This window comes from Ranitomeya imitator, chromosome 1 (genome assembly GCF_032444005.1).
Source record: "Ranitomeya imitator isolate aRanImi1 chromosome 1, aRanImi1.pri, whole genome shotgun sequence".
Classification (NCBI taxonomy): domain Eukaryota; kingdom Metazoa; phylum Chordata; class Amphibia; order Anura; family Dendrobatidae; genus Ranitomeya; species Ranitomeya imitator.
In genome coordinates, this window is record NC_091282.1 from 1,167,434,965 (window position 1) to 1,167,461,457 (window position 26,493).

The window sequence follows — 26,493 nt, forward strand, 5'->3', positions numbered from 1 at the left end:
AGGCTTTCTATGGCCCACTGAGTGAGAGATGACACAGACAGGGATGGCACTCTAGCAGAAATGCCAATCTTAATCTCCCACAAAAAAAAAAAAAAAAAGGAACTGTCCTTCAATTACTATCTCCCTGCAGTAATCTCAGCCAGGTATGGCAGGCAGCAATAAGGAGTGGACTGATGCACAAATTAAATAAAAAGTGTGGACAAACAAACAAGATAGCTGTGCAGAAAGGAAGGAACAAGAGGATTTGTGCTTTGAAAAAAGCAGTTGGTTTGCACAGCGGCGTACACACAGCAATGCAGCTATCAGGGAGCCTTCTAGGGCAGCCCAATGAGCTACAGCGTTGAGGGGAAAAAAAAAAAAATGTAGCTTCCACTGTCCCTGCACACCGAAGGTGGTGTTGGGCAGTGGAAATCGCTACAGCACAAGCGGTTTGGTGGTTAATGGACCCTGCCTAACGCTATCCCTGCTTCTGACGAAGCGGCAGCAACCTCTCCCTAGGCTCAGATCAGCAGCAGTAACATGGCGGTCGGCGGGAACTCCCCTTTATAGCCCCTGTGACGCCGCAGACAGCAAGCCAATCACTGCAATGCCCTTCTCTAAGATGGTGGGGACCAGGACCTATGTCATCACGCTGCCCACACTCTGCGTTTACCTTCATTGGCTGAGAAATGGCGCTTTTCGCGTCATTGAAACGCGACTTTGGCGCGAAAGTCGCGTACCGCATGGCCGACCCCGCACAGGGGTCGGATCGGGTTTCATGAAACCCGACTTTGTCAAAAGTCGGCGACTTTTGAAAATGTTCGACCCGTTTCGCTCAACCCTAGTCCAGACGAGAATGAATAAGAAAAACAGTTAGAGTTTTTGCTGCGTCAAAGGTAAGAAAAGGTTGAATTCTAGAAATGTTTTTGAAGTGCAGATAACAAGAGTGAGCCAGTGATCGGATGTGGGGGGTGAATGAAAGCTCGGAATCAAGTATGAACCTAAGGCAGTGGGCATGTTGCTTTGGAGTAATGGTGGACCCGCACACGGAGATGGCAATGTCAGGCAAAGGTAGGTTAATAGAGAGAGAAAACACGAGGAGTTCAGTGTTTGACAGGTTGAGTTTCAGATAGAGGGAGGACATGATGTTAAAGACAGCGGTAAGACAATCACTGGTGTTTACTAAAAAGGTCGGCGTGATATCACAACCCTAATTAGCCGCCGTTAACTATCATGGCATGTAATAGATTTCATTTATCAAAAAAAAAAATTATCTTCATCCCTACTCTGTGAGACATTGTTTTCCTACCTTAATTATTAGGGTTGTGATAGGGGAGTGAGGGATAGACCACTTTGAGTGGAGGCGCCAGATCGTTCTTTTAGGGTGCCAACCTCCACAGTCAGGTAGGGATTTATGAAGGCCTATTACAGGGAATCTTCAGGCAAATTTGTTGGTCAGTTTATCTAGGCATCGAACCCTTTTTTTCACTGGGTAGGTGATTTTTAATATTTGCACTATCATTAAAGGTTTTTGTTTTAAGGGGATTTATGTTCACTAGTGCAAGTGGTCGGGCGAGCAGATGCAAGGAGCCTGATTACTTCTTCTTTTGTGACATGCTACAAAGCCATGTTACTTAAGCCTGCTAAGTATAATGCTGAATGTGAAAATGTTCCTTAGTAATAGGACCGAGTCATGCAACAATATTCATACAGCAAATTATACAAACCCTGTGTATGATGATGGACCTGTGCATTTAGCGGTATCTATGATGGTATATCTATATTTTGACATAATAGTGGTATGTATTCAAGTTTCTCCATGCATTTTACACTATATTTTGACCGCTTTCAGCTAAGCTGTAGCTATACTAAATGCACGTTATTAGCTCATGTCACTAGTTATTCCATCCTTTTGGCTACAGATTTATACTCCACGTATGTTGTGCTGGACCTTAATTTTCTAACAACTTACAACTACATTCCACATTCAGAGTTATTTTTCCGTACAATGGATCATGGCCTGAGAGGCTCAGATAGGAGATTACAGGATTATTTTAAAAAGACACAGATCTTGTGGCTAGTATTTATCTAAAGAATGCAATAAGAAGCTAGTCTAAGTTGATTTATGAGCAGTTCTCTGTATTTAACCCTGCTGTTCTGTTGGTCAAAAATGACCGACTTTGAACTTCAATATTCTTTAAAATATTCAAGATGCGGCTCTGAAACCCGTGGCCGACCGACCCATCCTCATTTAAGTCAATCAACCACAAGTTTCAGAACCGCATCTTGAACACCCCAAAAAATACCAAAGTTCAAAATAGGTCTCCCCAGACCGAACAGAACAGCAGGGTTAAATGGAAACTTGACATCAAAGTTGTGGTTAATAAAGCAGCTCCAGTTGTCTATAGAGCTCTTAGTCAAAGTGCTCCTTTTACCAAAGTGGAGAAATAGAAGTTGTAAAACTGATGTGTCCCAATCTCAATAGTCATCTGGGCGGTGCTCCAGTGGTGACTAGTCACAAGCTCTTCACTGTTACCATCACCACTCTGCTTTGCCTGAAGTTTGGTTTGACACCTCCTCAAAAGTTAGGAACACTCTTGGAGGGAGAATCGTTATTTTTTTATGAATTCATTGAACAAAAATAGTACTATCAGTGTGATGGTCAGCACCCATCAAGTCAGCAGAAGCAAGGAACAATACGGTCAGTAAAGTGCCTTGAAGTGATACAGTCCGTAAACACCTGGAAGAACATCTAGAAGAAGAACACCTAGGAAAAGAAGGAAGAAGACCATTAAACATTTTGAGAAACCAAAGAAAGAAATGGACACCAGAGCTAAAAATAACTAATTTATTAAAGAATATATTAAAATATTAATAGAACAACAATAATGAAAATAGTAGTAAACAATGCAAGAGAAAAGGGAAGGCAACATATTAGTGCCATGTACAGATAGCCACACCGAAAATATAAATAAGCAGAAAAAATGTGTAAGCTACTCCTGTCATATAAGGTTTTTTAAAGATAGTGGATATAAACAGTTTAATATGTAACATACATGGAAGGGGTAAAGAAACTACCAACCATATAAGAAAACAATGATAACCAATAAATATATGAAAAAAAACTATAAACGGAGTGAATCTCTCATAAGAACAGAGCTAGATAAACCCGGGCTAAATATAGAGGGAGGTTCATATATAGCAAGGTGCAGAGTGCAGCGTATAAATAAATATATAAGGGGGAAAATCCCATACAATAGAAAGGCTGCATAAATAATAACAATAATAGCCTATGAACCAACCTGTAGCTGTACGTGGAAGAGGAGGCCCCGACGCGCGTTTCGCACAATAGCTTCCTCGGGACATTTTAAACATTTGTAAAAGGGGAAGGAGGGGAAGGAAAGGATAAAAGGATAAAAGGGAAAAGAAGGGAAGAAGAAGGACCTGCAAGTCCTTGTGAACAATCACAGTGTTGTATACATAAAAACATAACTTTATTAAGTTTGAGAGAACAATTCAATCCATCTGGACCATTTTCTAGAGTATTTTTCAAATTTATTATCAATCAGCGCCAATTTATGTTCATAAGAATTGTGAGTGTAGATTTTATCCGTAATATCCTGAAATAAAGGGGGATCTGGTCTTTTCCAGTGATACTGATAGCATCCTTTCAGCAGAATAGATAGGCACACTGATATCATCAGACAGGTTGGGTATTTTCCTGTCAGCTGAAAAGATAGACACACTATTATCAGCCCTTAGGCACTTTCCTGTCAGCAGAATGGATGAACTCAGTACTATCAGCGTGGACACTGGTAACACCATTTCTGCAGAATAGATAGGCACATTGATATCAGCAGAGAGGTTGGGTATTTTCCTGTCAGCAGAAAAGATAAGCACTCTATTATCAGCAAGTACCACCCTTTCAGCAGAATAGATAGGCACCCTGAGATCAGCAGACAGGTTGGTTAATTTCCTATCAGCAGAAAAGATAGACACACTATTATCAGCCCTTAGGCACTTTCCTGTCAGCAGAATGGATGAACTCAGTACTATCAGCATGGACACTGGTAACACCATTTCAGCAGAATAGATAGGCACATTGATATCAGCAGAGAGGTCGGGTACTTTTCTGTCAGCAGAATAGATATGCATACTACTTTTAGCAGGCAAGTTGAGTACTTTCAATAGCACATCATGATAAGCAGACGGCTTAAGCACTTTTCAGTTAAAAAAATTGATAGGCACACAATTAATCAGACAGGTTAGGTACTTTCCTGTCAGCAGAATTGGTAGACATAGTATTAACATCACATAGGCTTCTATCAGCAGGACGAAAATACAGTAATATGAGCAGGAAATGTAGGTACGTGACATGCCTTGGGATTTGATATGGCGGTCCTGTTTTCTTCTGTCTGCGTCTTTGTCTACTGAGCCACAGCAGGTACTGTCACTGTGCAGCTGATGATTGCCTTGGCTTTCACCTTTGTCCGTTCCTATCGGGCAGCAGGTGTTTTTCATTTGCTATCTAGCTTGTCCTATCACACTTCAGGTGCTACTATTTAAACCTACCTAGTCTTCTCTGCTGGTGATAGTCTTTAGTGGATGGTCCATGGTTTACTAGTCCTACTTCAGAGTATCTAGGCCAGTCAGTTAAGTTTACTGCTGAGGTTTCTTTCTTGCATTACACTCTTCCTCGATTCCATAGGAGGTATGTGATACACTCAATGGCTTTTTAGGAAGCAAGGTCCGAGTTGTCTTCTCTAGTATTACTTTCACGGTTTATCCAGGTCGTGTTGTAGCCACTACGCCCTGGGCCTGCCTTCCTGGACATTATAGTCTGTACAGAAATGGGTGAAGTTTGTGCAGTTTTTTCTTAGTTAGATCTTTTATCTCCTTGCTTTCTACCACTTGTGCATAGTAGTACATTTATGTCAGCAGAATGGAAAGGCTCACTAGAACGGGTAGGCCTTTGCGTAATATTTAGGTCATTTACTGTCAGCAGAACAGGTAACAGTTTTATCTCACAATACTTTTTAACATTACTTATGCTTCTGTTAAGAGAATAGTCATATTTAGGAACAGCACGAATCGTCATATGTATGTATATACATTTCTCTCAGTAGAATGGAATGAAACCCAACAAGACGGATAGAAACAAAATAAACAAAATAACAAACATAAAACAAAATAGTTAAGAATGTTGTTAAAGGGAACCCATCTTTTGATTCATGCTGCTCAAACCATGGACAATGTGAATCAGAGTCTGGTTGCATGATTGCGATCAGATCTATTTTTCTCAGAAATGCTCTGGTATTTCAGAAAAAATACAGTATAGTTTGGAGCCCTATCTGGGGATCATAGGAGCAGCTACACGTGATTCACAGATATAACCTCTAATCTCTGTCTATGTCCCCAGCGGGATCTTCAAACTATATTTTCTCTGAAATTCTGGAACAATCATGCACCCAGACTCAGATTCATGCTCCATGTGTTTCATGCAGCATGAATTGCATAACAGGTTCTCTTTAAGGAAGGAAAATTTTATATATTATTAGTAGTAGGTGAACAGAGGAGGTTTTTGTTTTATATGTTCATGGAATAAGAAGGCAGGGTGCTCAATAGTATGCTGTCTCATGGTGGCACAGCATAGAATTACTTGGACTATTTTATAGGATTGGATTGTAAACTGAGATTGTAGTTATGGTGTCACCATAACTTGTATTCACGGGGCCTTACATTCCTTTACCTGTCTTCAAATTCCACTTAGTATGAAGATAAAAAAAAGTTTGAAAATTTTGTTTTAAGCTTGTTTGTATTGTTTCAATGCATTTGTTTGCTTTCTGTATTCTTAATGTTGGAAGCTTAGACAAAATGTTGAGTGCTATTCAGTCTGTAAAATGATTATGCCATCTGCAGAAATCCATAGATAAATAATTTTAAAAAAAACAACATACGGTAATTTATCATACAGCTGAACATAAAGTTAGAATGATTTTTCTAACTGGCCTGTCATCAGTTTTATCAATGTATGATCAGTAGCGTCCATCTCTTCTAATACCTGCTAACTCGCAGTAAAAAGAAGCTGTGGCACACTCCGGGAGAAGTCTGTTGCAGAGAAATTTAGAGAGAGTGAGAGAGAACTTTTTTTTCCAGATCTAATGGTCGGATCCTCTTTGCTTTCATTGGGGTTCAGTTTCTGGTTGAAGTTCAGTACAGTACTGTTACCAGAACCGAACGGCTGGGCTAACAGAACTCAAACTTTCAAGGAACCATTCATCCCTACTGATGACCCATCCTCAACAAAAGCCGTCAGTTATAAATCCTGTAAAATCCTTTTTTTTACTGTGGATGTTTGGATTCAGATTTAGTATTATATTGTACAGTGCAAGAGGCCCCAGGTGCAGTGTGGCTAAAAAGAGGGTGGTGGTGGCCAGCCTGAGGGTGGCACCAGCCAGCCTGATAATAAAGAGCAACTGGGCATGATACAAAATGCAGATTTTAATTTGAAGAGTACCCTTGACCAAGCAAAAAGTAAAAAATAATGAGGATATGACAAAAACAGAGAAACACAATTTCACCCTATGCTGCCCACTGCCAACCCTTGCTGTTAGTAATTACCATATATTCGTTGTTCTCCTCTCGCTGGTTGGACTATCTATTGACTGCTTCTTACATTCTACTGCTCATTCCACCATGGGCTGCGCTAGTTGTTTTGCCACTGTGGGCACTGTTGCCCTTACTTGCTTCCCTGGTCTTTGCATGCACAACATGATGCGACACACCCACGTGACCCATTCATGTGACAATGACGACATGATTAACCCTGACCCGATTCCTCATTTCGGAAATGTCGAGACCCAAAAAACGGTAAGTAACTCCCTTGATAACTTGTCTTATTTATACATACATTGATACTTTATGGTACCACCTGCCCTGACAAAGCCGCATAGCGGCGATACGCGTGCTCTCCTCCCACACTCCTGCCTCTTTCTCCTCACCCTCTTCCCGTGTAGGCTCTCTTCTTTTTATCAGGCTTTCCCAAGCCTGATGTCAGACTGCATTGTGCCTTTTACCTGTATTTTCCCATGGGTAAGATCATATCTCTTTGTTGTGCAGAGGTTGTTTCTGCCTGTGACCTTCTTGTGACCTGAATAGTTACATATTTCATGGAGATAATTTCTCTTCATAGTTTGTGTTTCTTTCTCTTGCTCCTCCCTGGGGATGCCTAGGGTCAAAGCTTGTGTTTCTTACAACATATACCTCTATTAGTAGCTTTGGTCACTCTCATCTTTAATTATTTAGGTATTTGCCCTATAGGACTTCTTCATACCCTTTATTGTCACTGTGCAGTGCATCCATACGACCTGTCCTCCAGTGCTTAATTATTTGATTTCTTTGGGGTTAGATGGAATCTGGTTATTTCCAACTCATTTCTATGGTTGTCTTTGATTATTATATCAATTTGTTGTACTAGTTGGTTATATACTACTATGACAGGTGTATGGTTTTGTATTGTTGCATGTTTTCAAGTGATTTTATTACTCATGTGTGTTCCTTTCTGTATCAATAAAATTGTATAGATATTCATTTGTTAGGTGAGCACATCCTTATTGCATTGATTCTTTCTTCTCCTATTAATGTTACTGTTCGTTCAGTGCAGGGTGTAGCACCCGGTTTAGTATGATATTTGGTTATATATGCTAATGGGACTATTGGTGCACCCCACTCCCTAACATTGAACAGCTTGAATAAATTTGACTTTTGGGATTTAATATCGAAACTTTTTTTGACAACTTATTGATGGAAAAGAACTCTCAATATCTTTTCCAAGTCACTTATAGACCGGTTCCAACAAGAGAACAAAGAGTTTGTTATGTCGGGTTTATTGTGCAGCAAATTTACAAAGTGACAGAATGTTTAAGTCAATGGCTAGTTGCTTCTCTCGCCGGTGCTATAGATTTAACCTCCTTCTTTGAATTATAAGTCTGTTAATCTTGGTTTAAAGTTTCTTTAATCAATGCAGTAACATATGTAAAGTAGAACGCAATAAATCTCTCTTCCCACTGTTCAATGGAGACTATCAAGCTTTGAATGGAAAGCCACATTTCAAAGCTTCTGTTCACAAACTGAGCAGCACCATACCGGCCTTAAATCAGTATGTTCCTAATCTGATTTACAGCGCTCATATAATACAGTGGGACACCTTGATACAGTCTTCTTAGTTTGCAAGGTGAAACTGCCTAATTTTCTCTTTGTCTCAATTTCCTTACTTCAATATAAGATTAAATATTCGCTTAAAGGGAAATTAACTGAAAAATAAAGAAGTGATAAATTCCATGTGTCTAATGGTTTCACTACACAACAATGCAGGTTATCCATTAAAACGTACCTGCCATTTTAGTAATTGCTCAGAATAATGCCAGAACTGTAGAAAAAAGACATGAACTGCACATCCAAAAATCACATGTTGATATGATGCTGCAAGGCAAAAATTACAAAACAGAACATGAGTTTCTTAGTTTCACATTGTGACTATATAAAGTCCACGGCCATGTCACGGCAAACCTCTTAGTAGGTCCATAGCTTTTATTAGCCTTAACGCTTTACCCCAACCACTGCCAGAGCAATAGTGCACCAGCAGGGCTAGCGGCCTGGCGCACCACAGCACCCATGCAACAAGGCTGAATCCTCATGATTCCAGGCCACACCGCCACACAGGCACAAAACCACAGCAACAAAGGCCCCAACACAGCATCAACACCAAGTGAATAGACCTAAAAAGCTCACCCACATAATCTCAGACTGTGAGCTGACAGCAAAAATAACCTGATGAAGGCTCCTGCCCGGAGCCGATCTGTCACACTGTGGACTTAATTAAAGGTAATATTATTCGGCAAATATTGCAATTTACTGGGAAACTCACCCCACTTCGCTGATTCCTTTGTTCTCCACCATGGCAGTCAATCCCTGGCTGCAGTGATTCTCCACCATCCATAGTTACATTACCAAATAGATGATTTTGCTATCATCAGTATCAACAAGTTCAAGTTTCATGAATACAGCTGTAACCAGAGCTGTTTATTCTACAGTGTGTGTACTGTGCCTTAATAAGCAAACGTTACATGATGGTTACTGAGCTCTCATGAGAAATAACATTCTCTCAAAGTGCCACCTAAAGGTACCGTCACATTAAGCGACGCTGCAGCGATATAGGCAACGATGCCAATCGCTGCAGCATCGCTGTTTTGTCGCTGTGTGGTCGCTGGAGAGCTGTCACACAGACAGCTCTCCAGCGACCAACGATGCCGAAGTCCCCTGGTAACCAGGGTAAACATCGGGTTACTAAGCGCAGGGCCGCGCTTAGTAACCCGATGATTACCCTGGGTACCATTGTAAATGTAAAAAAAACAAACACTACATACTTACATTCCGGTGTCTGTCCCCCGGCCTCAGCTTCCCTGCACTGTGTCAGCGCCGGCCGGCCGTAAAGCAGAGCGGTGATGTCACTGCTGTGCTTTACGGCCGGCCGGCGCTCACAGTCAGTGCGGGAAGCTGACGGCGAGGGGACAGACACCGGAATGTAAGTATGTACTGTTTGGTTTTTTTTACATTTACAATGGTAACCAGGGTAAACATCGGGTTACTAAGCGCGGCCCTGCGCTTAGAAACCCGATGTTTACCCTGGTTACCAGTGAAGACATCGCTGAATCATAGTAACATAGTTAGTAAGGCCGAAAAAAGACATTTGTCCATCCAGTTCAGCCTATATTCCATCATAATAAATACCCAGATCTACGTCCTTCTACAGAACCTAATAATTGTATGATACAATATTGTTCTGCTCCAGGAAGACATCCAGGCCTCTCTTGAACCCCTCGACTGAGTTCGCCATCACCACCTCCTCAGGCAAGCAATTCCAGATTCTCACTGCCCTAACAGTAAAGAATCCTCTTCTATGTTGGTGGAAAAACCTTCTCTCCTCCAGACGCAAAGAATGCCCCCTTGTGCCCGTCACCTTCCTTGGTATAAACAGATCCTCAGCGAGATATTTGTATTGTCCCCTTATATACTTATACATGGTTATTAGATCGCCCCTCAGTCGTCTTTTTTCTAGACTAAATAATCCTAATTTCGTTAATCTATCTGGGTATTGTAGTTCTCCCATCCCCTTTATTAATTTTGTTGCCCTCCTTTGTACTCTCTCTAGTTCCATTATATCCTTCCTGAGCACCGGTGCCCAAAACTGGACACAGTACTCCATGTGCGGTCTAACTAGGGATTTGTACAGAGGCAGTATAATGCTCTCATCATGTGTATCCAGACCTCTTTTAATGCACCCCATGATCCTGTTTGCCTTGGCAGCTGCTGCCTGGCACTGGCTGGTCCAGGTAAGTTTATCATTAACTAGGATCCCCAAGTCCTTCTCCCTGTCAGATTTACCCAGTGGTTTCCCGTTCAGTGTGTAATGGTGATATTGATTCCCTCTTCCCATGTGTATAACCTTACATTTATCATTGTTAAACCTCATCTGCCACCTTTCAGCCCAAGTTTCCAACTTATCCAGATCCATCTGTAGCAGAATACTATCTTCTCTTGTATTAACTGCTTTACATAGTTTTGTATCATCTGCAAATATCGATATTTTACTGTGTAAACCTTTTACCAGATCATTAATGAATATGTTGAAGAGAACAGGTCCCAATACTGACCCCTGCGGTACCCCACTGGTCACAGCGACCCAGTTAGAGACTATACCATTTATAACCACCCTCTGCTTTCTATCACTAAGCCAGTTACTAACCCATTTACACACATGTTCCCCCAGACCAAGCATTCTCATTTTGTGTACCAACCTCTTGTGCGGCACGGTATCAAACGCTTTGGAAAAATCGAGATATACCACGTCCAATGACTCACCGTGGTCCAGCCTATAGCTTACCTCTTCATAAAAACTGATTAGATTGGTTTGACAGGAGCGATTTCTCATAAACCCATGCTGATATGGAGTTAAACAGTTATTCTCATTGAGATAATCCAGAATAACATCCCTCAGAAACCCTTCAAATATTTTACCAACAATAGAGGTTAGACTTACTGGCCTATAATTTCCAGGTTCACTTTTAGAGCCCTTTTTGAATATTGGCACCACATTTGCTATGCGCCAGTCCTGCGGAACAGACCCTGTCGCTATAGAGTCACTAAAAATAAGAAATAATGGTTTATCTATTACATTACTTAGTTCTCTTAGTACTCGTGGGTGTATGCCATCCGGACCCGGAGATTTATCTATTTTAATCTTATTTAGCCGGTTTCGCACCTCTTCTTGGGTTAGATTGGTGACCCTTAATATAGGGTTTTCATTGTTTCTTGGGATTTCACCTAGCATTTCATTTTCCACCGTGAATACCGTGGAGAAGAAGGTGTTTAATATGTTAGCTTTTTCCTCGTCATCTACAACCATTCTTTCCTCACTATTTTTTAAGGGGCCTACATTTTCAGTTTTTATTCTTTTACTATTGATATAGTTGAAGAACAGTTTGGGATTAGTTTTACTCTCCTTAGCAATGTGCTTCTCTGTTTCCTTTTTGGCAGCTTTAATTAGTTTTTTAGATAAAGTATTTTTCTCCCTATAGTTTTTTAGAGCTTCAATGGTGCCATCCTGCTTTAGTAGTGCAAATGCTTTCTTTTTACTGTTAATTGCCTGTCTTACTTCTTTGTTTAGCCACATAGGAAAAACCCAATTTCTAGTCCTTTTATTCCCACAAGGTATAAACCGCTTACACTGCCTATTTAGGATGTTCTTAAACATTTCCCATTTATTATCTGTATTCTTATTTCTGAGGATATTGTCCCAGTCTACCAGATTAAGGGCATCTCTAAGCTGTTCAAACTTTGCCTTCCTAAAGTTCAATGTTTTTGTGACTCCCTGACAAGTCCCCCTAGTGAAAGACAGGTGAAACTGCACAATATTGTGGTCGCTATTTCCTAAATGCCCGACCACCTGCAGATTTGTTATTCTGTCAGGTCTATTAGATAGTATTAGGTCTAAAAGTGCTGCTCCTCTGGTTGGATTCTGCACCAATTGTGAAAGATAATTTTTCTTGGTTATTAGCAGAAACCTGTTGCCTTTATGGGTTTCACAGGTTTCTGTTTCCCAGTTAATATCCGGGTAGTTAAAGTCCCCCATAACCAGGACCTCATTATGGGTTGCAGCTTCATCTATCTGCTTTAGAAGTAGACTTTCCATGCTTTCTGTTATATTTGGGGGTTTGTAACAGACCCCAATGAGAATTTTGTTACCATTTTTCCCTCCATGAATTTCGACCCATATGGACTCGACATCCTCATTTCCTTCGCTAATATCCTCCCTTAAAGTGGACTTTAGACAAGACTTTACATAGAGACAAACCCCTCCTCCTCTCCGATTTTTACGATCCTTTCTAAACAGACTGTAACCCTGTAAGTTGACTGCCCAGTCATAGCTTTCATCTAACCATGTCTCGGTTATTCCCACTATGTCAAAGTTACCTGTAGATATTTCTGCTTCTAGTTCTTCCATCTTGTTTGTCAGGCTTCTGGCGTTTGCGAGCATGCAGTTTAGAGGATTTTGTTTTGTTCCAATCTCCTCACTGTGGATTGTTTTAGAAATGTTCTTACCTCCCTTCAGAGTATGTTTTCCTGGGTCGTCTTTGTTCGAGTCTTATGTTTTTCTTCCCGTCCCCTCTTCTTCTAGTTTAACGCCCTCCTGATGAGTGTAGCGAGTCTTCTGGCGAATGTGTGTTTCCCAGGTTTGTTGAGGTGTAGTCCGTCTCTGGCGAGGAGTCCATCATACCAGTAATTCACACCGTGGTCCAGGAATCCGAATCCTTGTTGTCTGCACCATCGTCTTAGCCAGTTGTTTGTATCAAGGATCCTGTTCCATCTCCTGGTGCCATGCCCGTCTACTGGAAGGATAGAAGAAAAAACTACCTGTGCATCCAGTTCCTTTACTTTCTTCCCCAACTCTTCAAAGTCCTTGCAGATTGTCGGTAGGTCATTCCTTGCCGTGTCATTGGTGCCAACATGTATCAGAAGAAATGGGTGGACGTCCTTGGAGCTGAAGAGCTTTGGTATCCTATCGGTCACATCCTTGATCATCGCACCTGGAAGGCAGCATACTTCTCTTGCAGTTATGTCCGGTCTGCAGATGGCTGCTTCTGTGCCTCTCAGTAGTGAGTCTCCCACCACCACCACTCTTCGTTGCTTCTTGGCTGTACTTTTTGCTGTCACTTGTTGCTGTGTGCCCTTTTCTTTTTTGCTTGCTGGTATTGCTTCATCCTTAGGTGTGCCATCTTCATCCTCTACAAAGATTTGATATCGGTTCTTCAGTTGTGTGGTTGGTGATTTCTCAATGGTCTTCTTGCTTCTTTTGGTCACATGCTTCCACTCATCTGCTTTTGGAGGTTCTCTGACACTTTTTTCACCTTCTGTGACCAGTAGAGATGCTTCTGTTCTGTCTAGAAAGTCTTCATTCTCTTTGATGAGTTTCAAAGTTGCTATTCTTTCTTCCAGACCCCGCACCTTTTCTTCTAAAAGGGCCACTAGTCTACACTTCTGACAGGTGAAATTGGATTCTTCTTCTGGTCGATCTGTGAACATGTAGCACATGCTGCAGCTCACCATGTAGGTTGTCACATCTGCCATGTTGCTCCTAGATCCTGCTGACTTGCTGTGTGTTTTCCTCCTTGTGTAATCTACTCAGCCAAGCTCTCTTGCAATAATGTCCTACAGGCAAAAATTTGGTTTGGTGATGCTTTCGAAGCAGCTGGTCCCGGCTGTACCCAACGATCTTCTAGCTTAGGGAGACTTCGCTTCTCCCAGAAGGCACCTGGAATATGCAAATTAGCCTCCTGAAGCTTGAATCCCTGGTTTGGTGATGCTTTCGAAGCAGCTGGTCCCGGCTGTACCCAACGATCTTCTAGCTTAGGGAGACTTCGCTTCTCCCAGAAGGCACCTGGAATATGCAAATTAGCCTCCTGAAGCTTGAATCCCTGGTTTGGTGATGCTTTCGAAGCAGCTGGTCCCGGCTGTACCCAACGATCTTCTAGCTTAGGGAGACTTCGCTTCTCCCAGAAGGCACCTGGAATATGCAAATTAGCCTCCTGAAGCTTGAATCCCTGGTTTGGTGATGCTTTCGAAGCAGCTGGTCCCGGCTGTACCCAACGATCTTCTAGCTTAGGGAGACTTCGCTTCTCCCAGAAGGCACCTGGAATATGCAAATTAGCCTCCTGAAGCTTGAATCCCTGGTTTGGTGATGCTTTCGAAGCAGCTGGTCCCGGCTGTACCCAACGATCTTCTAGCTTAGGGAGACTTCGCTTCTCCCAGAAGGCACCTGGAATATGCAAATTAGCCTCCTGAAGCTTGAATCCCTGGTTTGGTGATGCTTTCGAAGCAGCTGGTCCCGGCTGTACCCAACGATCTTCTAGCTTAGGGAGACTTCGCTTCTCCCAGAAGGCACCTGGAATATGCAAATTAGCCTCCTGAAGCTTGAATCCCTGGTTTGGTGATGCTTTCGAAGCAGCTGGTCCCGGCTGTACCCAACGATCTTCTAGCTTAGGGAGACTTCGCTTCTCCCAGAAGGCACCTGGAATATGCAAATTAGCCTCCTGAAGCTTGAATCCCTGGTTTGGTGATGCTTTCGAAGCAGCTGGTCCCGGCTGTACCCAACGATCTTCTAGCTTAGGGAGACTTCGCTTCTCCCAGAAGGCACCTGGAATATGCAAATTAGCCTCCTGAAGCTTGAATCCCTGGTTTGGTGATGCTTTCGAAGCAGCTGGTCCCGGCTGTACCCAACGATCTTCTAGCTTAGGGAGACTTCGCTTCTCCCAGAAGGCACCTGGAATATGCAAATTAGCCTCCTGAAGCTTGAATCCCTGGTTTGGTGATGCTTTCGAAGCAGCTGGTCCCGGCTGTACCCAACGATCTTCTTACTTAGGGAGACTTCGCTTCTCCCAGAAGGCACCTGGAATATGCAAATTAGCCTCCTGAAGCTTGAATCCCTGGTTTGGTGATGCTTTCGAAGCAGCTGGTCCCGGCTGTACCCAACGATCTTCTAGCTTAGGGAGACTTCGCTTCTCCCAGAAGGCACCTGGAATATGCAAATTAGACTCCTGAAGCTTGAATCCCTGGTTTGGTGATGCTTTCGAAGCAGCTGGTCCCGGCTGTACCCAACGATCTTCTAGCTTAGGGAGACTTCGCTTCTCCCAGAAGGCACCTGGAATATGCAAATTAGCCTCCTGAAGCTTGAATCCCTGGTTTGGTGATGCTTTCGAAGCAGCTGGTCCCGGCTGTACCCAACGATCTTCTAGCTTAGGGAGACTTCGCTTCTCCCAGAAGGCACCTGGAATATGCAAATTAGCCTCCTGAAGCTTGAATCCCTGGATTCAGCGATGTTAGCGGGTGATCCAGCGACGAAATAAAGTTCTGGCCTTTCTGCTCCGACCAACGATGTCACAGCAGGATCCAGATCGCTGCTGCGTGTCAAACTATCCAATATCTCGCTGTCATCACTGCTTGACCTTAAGGGATCAGGTCTTAAAGGACTCTTTCTTCCTTCCCAGAACCTCGGTCCAACAGGTGATCTCTTCCCAGAGCGTCTTACAAAAAACTCTACCCTAGTTTCAGAACTACAAAACCACAAGCTTTCAGTTATAATGCCCCTCAATGCAAAATGACAAGTTGCAAGCTACAATAACTTTTTTGACCACCAATATTGCGGTTCAGCTCTTCATGTAATATAGCACATTCTCCTTCTAATGGCATAAAGCCTCCCAAATTTAGAGGCTTCCTCTAGTTGCCTGCTATTAATATAAAGATGAATCATATCATCATCACAATACACTGTCCACCTAACCGCCACCAAGTTCTTGTTAGGAATAGCCAGGGAAAAACATTCCTTCATTGATATATTCACACACATCTATGTCACAGAGCATCTGCTGTAGATTTGAGTTGCAGATTTTGATGCAAAATTACACATATGGTCAAAATTGTTGGTAACCATCATTCAATGACTGAAAAACCCACAATGGTCACAAATAACTGAAATAACTTGAGTCTGACAAAAGAAATAATAAATTTAAAAAATCTATGAAAATGAACAAATGAAAGTTAGACATTGCTTTTCAACCATGCTTCCACAGAATAAAAAATAAATAAAACTCATGAAATAGGCCTGGACAAAAATGATGGTACCGTTAACTTACTATTTTGTTGCACAATCTTTTGAGGCAATCACTGCAATCAAATGATTCCTGTAAATGTCAATGAGACTACTGCACCTCTCAGGTATTTTGGCCCACTCCTCAAAAGCAAACTGCTCCAGTTGTCTCGTGTTTGAAGGTTGCCTTTTCCAGACGGCATGTTTCAGCTCTTTCTAAAGATGCTCAATAGGATTTAGGTCAGGGCTCATAGAAGGCCACGTCAGAATAGCCCAATGTTTTCCTCCTAGCCATTCTTGGGTGTTTTTAGCTGTGAGTTTTGGGTCATTATCCTGTTGCAAGACCCATGACCTAAGACTGAGACCAAGCTTTCTGACACTGGGCAGCATATTTCTCTCTAGAATACTTTGATAGTCTTGAGATTTCATTGTACCCTGCACAGATTCTATACACCTTGTGCCAGATGCAGCAAAGCAGCTCCAGAACATAACATAACCTCCTTCATGTTTCACAGTAGGGACAGTGTTCTTTTCTTGATATGCTTCATTTTTCCATCTGTGAACACAGAGCTAATTTCCATTTTTGTCTCATCTGTCCATAGGACATTCTCCCAGAAGCTTTATGGCTTGTCAATATGTAGTTTGGCAAATTCCAGTCTGGCTTTTTTTTTTAATTTTTTCATCAATGGTGTTCTACTTGGTCGTCTCCCATGAAGTCCACTTTGGCTCATACAATGACGGAAGGTGCGATCTGACACTGATGTTCCTTGAGCTTGAAGTTCACCTTTAATCTGTTTAGAAGTTTTTCTGGGCTCTTTTGTTATCATTCGTATTATCCATCTCTTTGATTTATCATCAATTTTTCTCCTGCGGCCACATCCAGGGAGGTTGGCTACAGTCGCATGGATCTTAATTTTCTGAATAATATGTGCAACTTTAGTCACAGGAACATGAAGCTGCATGGAGATGGTCTTATAACTTTTACCTTTAACTTGTCTATAATTTTCTAATCTCTTGAGACTACTCTTTTCTTCACTTCCACTGGTCCATGTTGAGTGTGATACACACCATGTCTCCAAACAGCACAGTCAGTATCTGTAGCCCTATATACAGGCCACTCACTGATTCCAAGATTGTAGACACCTGTGATGCTAGATAGTGGACACAACTTGATTTAACATGTCCCTTTTGTCACATTATTTTCAAGGCTACCATCATTTCTGTCCAGGATTATTTTATGAGTTTTATTTGTATTAATTCTGTGGAAGCATGGTTGAAAAAGAGAGGTACCAACAATTTTGACCATGTGTGTACCTGGCACTGAAGTCTATGATACATTTTTACATCCATAGATGTCACCAAATGCTAGGTTTCCTCCTTTGTGATGCTTTGCCAGGTCTTTTCTGCAAATGACTTCAGTTATTCCTTGTTGTGAAATACTGTTGGATGCGGTTGAGATCTGACAATTGTGTCAGCCATTGCAGAATATTCCACTTTGCCTTAAAAAATTCCCGAGTTGCTTTCACAACATGTTTTGAGTCATTATCCATCTGTAATGTGAAGCACCATCCAATCAACCTTGCTGCCTTTGGTTGAACCTAAGAACAAAGTATAGTCGTATAGTCATGTACACTTGAGTATTCATCAGACTGCTTCTGTCTTCAGTCACATAATCAATAAACACTAGTGACCCATTGCCACTGGAAGCCATGCATGCCCATGCCATGACACTGCCTCCACCATGTTTTACAGAGGATGTGGTGTGCTTTGGATCATGAGCCGTTCCAAGCCTTCTTAATACTTTCTTCTTCCCATCATTCTGGTACAGGTGGATCTTCATTTCACTTGTCCAAAGAATGCTTTTCCAGTACTGGGCTGGATTCTTTACATGCTTTTTGCAAAGTCTAATCTAGTCTTTCTATTTTAAGGCTGATTAATGGTTTGCACCTTGTGGTGAACCCTCTGTATTTGCTCGAATGAATTCTCCTCTTTATGGTAGTGTAAGGCAGTCACCGGTGTCATATGCGAGGGTCGATATGTATCCCCCAGGATGTGCTTAGAAGCATATTAGATCCGCTGGAGTGCCCTGTGCTCACAGCAGGTTTGCCTGTGAGACAAAGGGAAGAATAAAAGTGAGTGTGAACTGGATCAAGTTATTTGACCCAGAAATTATTCAGGAAAACCTGGTATGGGCTTTTATTTTTGAAACGGACTGCAGGAAGGTAGTGGGGCCGGTCCGTTTCCTCCAGCCCAGATCTTATAGTGGCCCATGGCCATAGAATCTGGAGGAAAGAAAAAAAAACCCTGCAGGAGAGTTTGGGTGTGTCAGTATTGGTCTGGGAGTCAGACCTAGCAGGAGGCTTATGAGGAGCTCTTTCCGTGTGGAGCAACACGGGCCAGGCAGAGCCTAAAAAGCCTGACACCCCAGCGTACACGGTGGGGTAATACGTACACGGCGACAGATTGTGGACTGTCTTTACTTTTCCCGGCTGCATACCGAAGGACTTGTTTGCTTATGTTTCGGTTTGTGAGTATGCTATGAAATAAACAAGACTTATTTTGAACTTTATATGGGTCACTGCCTTCTCACTGCACAGCAAGGACCTCGCTGCATCACAGTAGCCATAGACCCTGAAACACCTACTTCCAGCAGAGTGTTTTTCACTTGGGTGGATGTTGTGAAGTTTTTATTTTCTTCACCATGGAAAGGGTTCCTCGATCATCCACCACTGTTGGCTTCCGTGGATGTCCAGGTCTTTTTGAGTTCTCAGGCTCATCAGTGTGCTGTTCCTTTTTTTTACGGAATGTACCACACTGTTAATTTGGCCACTCCTAAAATTTCTGCTATTTTTCTAATAGATTTCTTCTTTTTTTTCAGTCTGCTGATGGTCTGTTTCTCAATTTAATTCTGAGAATCTGCACTTGACGCCAATATTGACTACATAACTTTATCTTGAATATGTTTTGGTAAACAGCTAAAATGCCAAAACTTGCATCACTCTCCAAATATTTCTGGACCTAATTGTAAATTATGACATCTATAAATCCCCCCTTAGAATCGATTTATATGGAATTTATTAGAAGCAGAAAATAAATTGACGTTTTAAAAGTAATCCATTTCAGGAAAGGTACTTTTTCCTTTATTTTGGAGGTGATGAATCGTGGTGCAGGTCTAAAAAAAAGATGAGTTCAAGTTTTACTATAAATGCGATTGTTATCTCAAACCAATTCCACATTTGTGTGCAAATATAATTTAGAGAATTTTTTGTAGATTTATTTACAAAAATATAAAAATGTTTCCACTTTCATTCTCCAAAACGGAATTAAGTGAACATATCACTAAATGGCTGATCCTATAACATTCCATGTAAATCCATGTTACAATTCAAGGTAATTGGAATCTATATTTGTTTTTGAGGCTCTTCTTTTACCTTCTGCAGTCTCCAGGGCACAATTTATACCACAGCCACTGGCTAGACCTAAATAAAATGGATGTTGTTAGTCACTTAAAAATACACTCACTGGATATACGTCAGGTTTGTTGGCAATTGGAGTTGGCATTCCGTGCTATAAAAATCTATAGACTGTGATGCCATCTGTTTAACCAAGTGAATATTGACCAATGCACTATCAAGCATGCTGATAAAATGGACACAGTCTAGCTTCGGAATATGTTTTATTCAATATGAGTCACTGGAGATGCATTATTGAAAAACGTGTGCAGACATCAAGCAGAATAAAGCTGAGAATGTTTTAGCCTGCGCTATAGAGAGCTCCATTTTACAGGAGACACGTCTTATAAATGAGAGCCATTCCCAGCATCCTTATAATTCTTTAGTATTTATGATTGCTGCAAAATCGGCTCCGTATCTCGGGACAATATGACTTTATACCACCCAGCAGCCGATATTTCCTGGAAAGAACTGATGGGAAGGAGATACGCTAGGTGTCTATGGGCAGCTAGTATAATTTTATTGATTTCTTAGGTTAGCGAGCAGCTTAGTCTGATACAAGGAGCCACTAAAAAAAAAAGAAGAGGCTATATTTTCTTAACTGTCTCTTCTTCAAACAAGGCAATAGATCCATCAATCACTGTCTGTACATAGTTCTAGCTTTTACAAGCACTTGATTGCTGATAGTTAAAAGGACTTTGTCCTTTCACATAAAACCTGCAGAATAGCATGGTCTGCCCACCTCATCCTTCACAAAAAGTTAAAACTGCTTTTAGGGAAAATAGCAGTCTAATAGGTCCAGGATATGTCCTGATTCTCATGTTCTGTAACTTGCTATCCATTTTTTTTAAGTGGTGGCTTCCTTGATATATTAGAATTGTACCATCACTATTCACTATCATTTTTCTCATTTCATTGTGTCTATCATTGTCCAACAAAGGCTTGCCTATGTTGAACTGAAAGTCAGACTTTGTGATATATCTGTATGCTTATTGAGATGAAGTAGAGCATGAAGAGAAGGACAAAGATGCACTCACAATGCCTGAAATCCCTCTTGGTATATCTGCTGCTTGTGACGGATTACACTTGACAACAGGCAGTGGAAAGCAAGTTAAACAGACAGGAGACATCTAATGATTGACACTTTGGAGTTATTTTAGAAGGGTAAAACATTATTTAAAAAAAATGACCTGCAAACTTTAGCTTATTATGTAATTTTTAATTCAATGCCCATTTTACTCCCGAACATGGACATTTTCCAACAATACTCTTGCCTGCAGAGTTTGAAAAAAAATGTTGAATTGTGGGAAAAAGAGATAGAGTAGTCTTTAAGATTCATGAAACCTGTCGTGGGCACTCTTTTGGGAGGTTGGCGGCTGACACTTGGACAATCTCTATGGCAGGTAATCGGAGAAGTGTCAGAAGCTGAGAATCCTGGCTGCATACACTTTTTGGGTTCAGGTTTAAATAAAAAGACAATCACTTTTGTAAAAATCATTCAAAGCACTCAAAACGTTCCTCCAATCCAATTCTTAACCTTTAGTTAGTCGTGCCAAAATACTTACACTGCTGATACTTACACCCTGTTGTGGCAAGTCTAGTAGAGGAAGGAGGGACACCCAACATAGAAAGCTACCGAAACAGAGAGTTACTGCCTTCCATATTTGCGGACGTAAGACGAAAACAAATTTGCTTGTGGTCCAATGGACCCCACACGACTAATTAAAGGTTAAAGGGGTTATCCCAGGAAATAATATATTAATTTATGCAAATTATAGGTTGTATATTTTTGAGAGGCGCTACCGCTTGGACACCCAAGAAAATAATAGAATGAGGTCCCAACATCAATTCTGGAGAAGTTTATATGAAGTGATGGTCACTCCTGTTCCATCACACTCCATTTAAAGGGTTGTCTGGCCTTAGGGTTCAAGGCTATAGTCACTCTGTGACTACAGACTTGTAAATCCTTAAATGGCGTGCACTGCACACTGTGAGGATTCTCGGGTGCTGATGCCAGGGGCAGTGGGTGCATAACCTCAAGTATGTGATTTGCATATAAGAGGTCACATACCAACTAGATGGGTGACACTTTGCATAATGGAAGTGTATTGAGCACGGTTGGACACAAGTTAGTCGGAATGTGGCCGGAAGCAAGCAAATAGTCTACTCCCGATTACATGACTGCAGCTCCAGGCACCTGAAAATCCTCACAGAGTGCAGTGAGGTACAGACATTTAGCCTAAGACAGGACTATCTCTTTAATGTTTTCGAGACTGATGGAGCTAGCTAAGTACATAAAGTAAATTGCTCATCAGAGGGAAACATTTAGCGCAATATTATCTTGAGCTATAATGGTACACTTGAAATCACTTTTGTCCATTTGTTTTTGCCCACCACCATAATACAACAATGACCCCAATAATACCTACAGGGTTCTGGATCCTCACTTTATTTTATTATAGCATCTTAAATTCTCAGGGGGTATGTCTTTAGGCTGCTCTTCACAGTTATTGAGAATAGGAATCCTGAGTGATAATTCAGGCTATAAAGAGTGAAAAAATTATCCCCATATGAGTAAAAATGAGTTTTGTTGAAAAAGAATTAAAATACAAATGAGAAATAAATACAAGGTAACTCAAGGAAGGGACTAATGGTAATCCAGAAATAGAGTTTAAATATGCCACTTTATGAAGCATGGGGAAACGAGCGTTGGGGCACAGGAACGATGTATCCAGACAGCAGTTAAGTGTGATACTTGATATGTATAGTGAAGACACAAAAGAGAATAGTAAAACCAAAAACACTCAGTTTGAAAAAATGTTGCAGTAATCCGCAAGTGCTAGTAAAAGATGTAAAAAACTTTTTTACATCTTTTACTAGCACTTGCGGATTACTGCAACATTTTTTCAAACTGAGTGTTTTTGGTTTTACTATTCTCTCTTTTGTGTCTTCAGGTTTCTTGGTGGTGTGTGAACATGATCATACAGACTTGTTCACTGTGCAAGTAGCCCATGTGTTCCTGTTGATATGTATAGTGGTCTGCCTCATACATAAATGTGCCTGTACAATCACCTGGAGGCAGCTCCGTTTATATATTTTGTGATCACTGCATGGTATATTGTTAATATAGCCATGCTTGTTTATTGTACTTGCACGTAAGATACATATTTATTAACTGATGTCATAACTGATGTCACTCTTTTTGGATTACCATTTGTCCTTTGCTTGAGTTAACTTGGATTTTAATATATATTTCTCGTTTGTATTTTAATTATTTTTAATTAAAATTTATGTTTTACTCATACTGTATGGGTATCATTTTTCCCTCTTGATAGCCTGAATTATCACTCAGGATTCTAGTTCTCATTACAGGTCTTTGAGTGTGCTCCAAGTCACTTCAATCTGTGTTTGCAATTTGTTTCTTTTCTTCATAAATTGCTCATCACAGTTTACCTGTGAGCAAAAAACTCTTAGTAAAGACCATAAAAATTGTTACTGAACAGAAAGGACCATATCAGTGGAACATTTTGGGAGATTCAAAAAAAAAATCAACAACCAAAAAACAGCATTAATACCTAAAAATAGCCAATAGCTAATAAATGTACGGTAATTTCAAGACAGATACTGTACGGTACAAATCCGAAAAAACAAACAAAGGAAGCGTGGCAAGCAAATATAATAATTATAATAATCTTTATCGATACAAATCCAAAACAAATAAGTTAAACGCGTAAAAACTGGGAGCATGGAACAGAAGAACCCCACTTGCTCTAAGGTGCAACAAATATATCACTATATACAGCTCTGGCTAAAATTAAGAGACCACTGCAAAATTTTTAGTTTTTCTTATTTTTCAATTTATAAGTATATTTTTCAGTAAAATGTAATTTTTTCTTTTATTCTATAAACTACTGACAACATGTCTCTGAATTTCCAAGCAATAAATTTTGGATTTATTTTCTGAAAATGAGAAATGGTCAAAATAAGACAAAAATGCATTGTTTGCAGACCTCAAATAATGCAAAAAAAAACAACAAGTTCATAATCATTTAGAAACAGCGATACGTTTTAACTCAGGGAGAATTCAGAAATCAATATTTTGTGGAATAACCATGATTTTTAATCACAGCTTTCATGCGTCTTGGCATGTTTTCCACCAGTCTTTCAAGCTGCTTTTGGGTGACCTTATGCCACTCCTGGTACAAATATTTAAGCAGGTCTTTGGCAAACTTCAGCCTGGCTCTCCTTTGCTTCTCATTGATGAAATTCTTTTTTCTAGCTTTACATGACTTGAGTCCTGCCTCTAGGAGCCTGTTACGAATTGTTCTCACCATGCACTTCACCCCAGCTGCCATTTGCCATTCCTTTTGTAGATCACTTAATGTCATCCTGTGGTTGCTGAATCGAATATGATGATGGTCATCCCGGTCAGTGGAGAGTCGTTTTCGCCCTCTGCCGGTCTGTAGCTTTGCTATAATAATAATCTTTATATAGCGCTAACATATTCCACAGCGCTTTACAGTTTGCACACATTATCATTGCTGTCCCGATGGGGCTCACAATCTAAACTCCCTATCGGTATGTCTTTGGAATGTGGGAGGAAACTGGAGAAAACCCACACAAACACGGGGAGAACAAACAAACTCTTTGCAGATGTTGTCCTGGGTGGGATTAGAACCCAGGACCCCAGCGCTGCAAGGCTGCAGTGCTAACCACTGCGCCACCATGCTGCCCGTGCTATCCCCAATGTCTGCTGCTTGACCTTGTTGTAATGGACTGCCAACTTAGAAATTTTAAGGATGGAGGCAGCATGAGGTTAACTGTGTCCCTCTGCTAATAAAGCCAGAATTGAGCTCTTCTTTTCCTCACTCTAGTCTTTTCTTTTCAACAATTTTGTCTTGGTTAAAAGTTATTTTTTCATTCCTTTTACTTTTGGGATACTATTAGCACTTGTTTTGCCACCCAGCTTGTCTTATTGCAGAGGATTGTGAACACCACAGCAGGGTTATTTATACTTTCCTTCATTAAATAAGATTTAGTTCAGGTGATCAGAAGGACATAAAGTAGAATGAGGTGTACTCTGGTTGTAATGTAACTGACACTGGAATGGAATGTCTGTCAGACATGTAGAGAAGCTGATTTCTATAAAACTTTGCAGTGGTCTCTTAATTTTTGCCAGAGCTTTATCTAATATATAAAGCTGAATGTGTGTATGTGTGTGTGTGTGTGTGTGTGTATGTCCGGGATTGGCATCTGCACCGTCGCAGCTACAGCCACAAAATTTTGCACGTCTGGACATGTCATAGGCTATGTTGTGAGGCAAAATTTTAACACCGCACGTTCCAATTCACCAAACAATTTTGCCCCTATCTGGGGAAAAAGTGAAAGGAAAAGTGTTGGAGGCAAATTGACAGCCAGGAGGAGATGGCATACAGGTATATACTATATACAGGGGAGATGATGTACAGCTATATATTATATACAGGGGAGATGACATACAGGTAACTATATACAGGGGAAATGACTTACAGGTATATCTAATCTATAAAACTGAATGTGTGTATGTATGTCTGGGATTGGCATCTGCACCGTTGCAGCTACAGCCACAAAATTTTGCGTTTTGAGTATGTGCAAGTTTTGTGTGAGGCAACTTTTGCATGTGTTGCAACTTTTCTGCATGTGGCAATTTTTCCGCGTGTGGCGAGTTTTCCCATTAGGTGAGTTTTGCACATGTGGCGAGTTTTGCGTGAGCCTAGTTTTGCACGTGGTGTGTTTTGTGCATGGTGAGTTTTGAGCGGGCGACTTTTGTGTTCGACTTTTATGTGGTGAGGTTGGTGTATGTGTGGTGAAATGTGTGCTGAGGGTGGTATATGTGTTCAAGCACGTGGTAGTGTGTGGTGCATTTTGTGTGTGTGTTCATATCCCCGTGTGTGGTGAGTGTCCCATGTTGGAGCCCCACCTTAGCAACTGTACGGTATATACTCTTTGGCGCCATTGCTCTCACTCTTTAAGTCCCCCATGTTCACATCTGGTAGCTGTCAATTTGCCTCCAACACTTTTTCTTTCACTTTTTCCTAATTATGTAGATAGTGGCAAAATTGTTCAGTGAATTGGAACACGCGGGGTTAAAATTTCGCCTCACAACATAGCCTATGACGCTCTCGGGTCCAGACGTGTGACTGTGCAAAATTTTGTGGCTGTAGCTGCGACGGTGCAGATGCCAATCCCGGACATACACACATACATACATATATACATACACACATTCAGCTTTATATAAATATATATATATATATATATATATATATATATAGGTCCAACTATAGGATCTAGTATCAAAATGTGGTAAAATTATTAAGGTGTGCATCCTATAACGAGTGCCTGATGGACGTGTGCATTACAGATGTCCCATGCATGTAGGTAAAAAAGATAAATATAATGGTACACAAACAAATAGATAACAATAGCCCCTCAAAATAAGGATAGGATTATCAACCAAAAGTTGGCAACAACTAGAGCAACCTGTGGGGTGGGGTATGGTGCAGAGGCAAGTTCACCGCAGTTCAAATTCACCGCAGTGAACTCACCAAGATAACCGCAGTTCAGCCCGGCTGGGAATGCAGCCTCAGTGACCTGCGGTAACCTCAATGACATCACCACTAGTCAATAAAGCTGAGCTCATTCACCAGTGTTCCTCAGCCTGGACAGTCACATCTTGGTACCGTCCAGATTGAAAACTGTTTATCCCCTACACATGGATTATAGCGTGAGACAGAACGACACAGGTGAAGGATATTGTTGTTTTTCATTTTTGTTTTATTACAAGAGATGAGGGATTCAGCGGAATTAGGCATTAGGTGA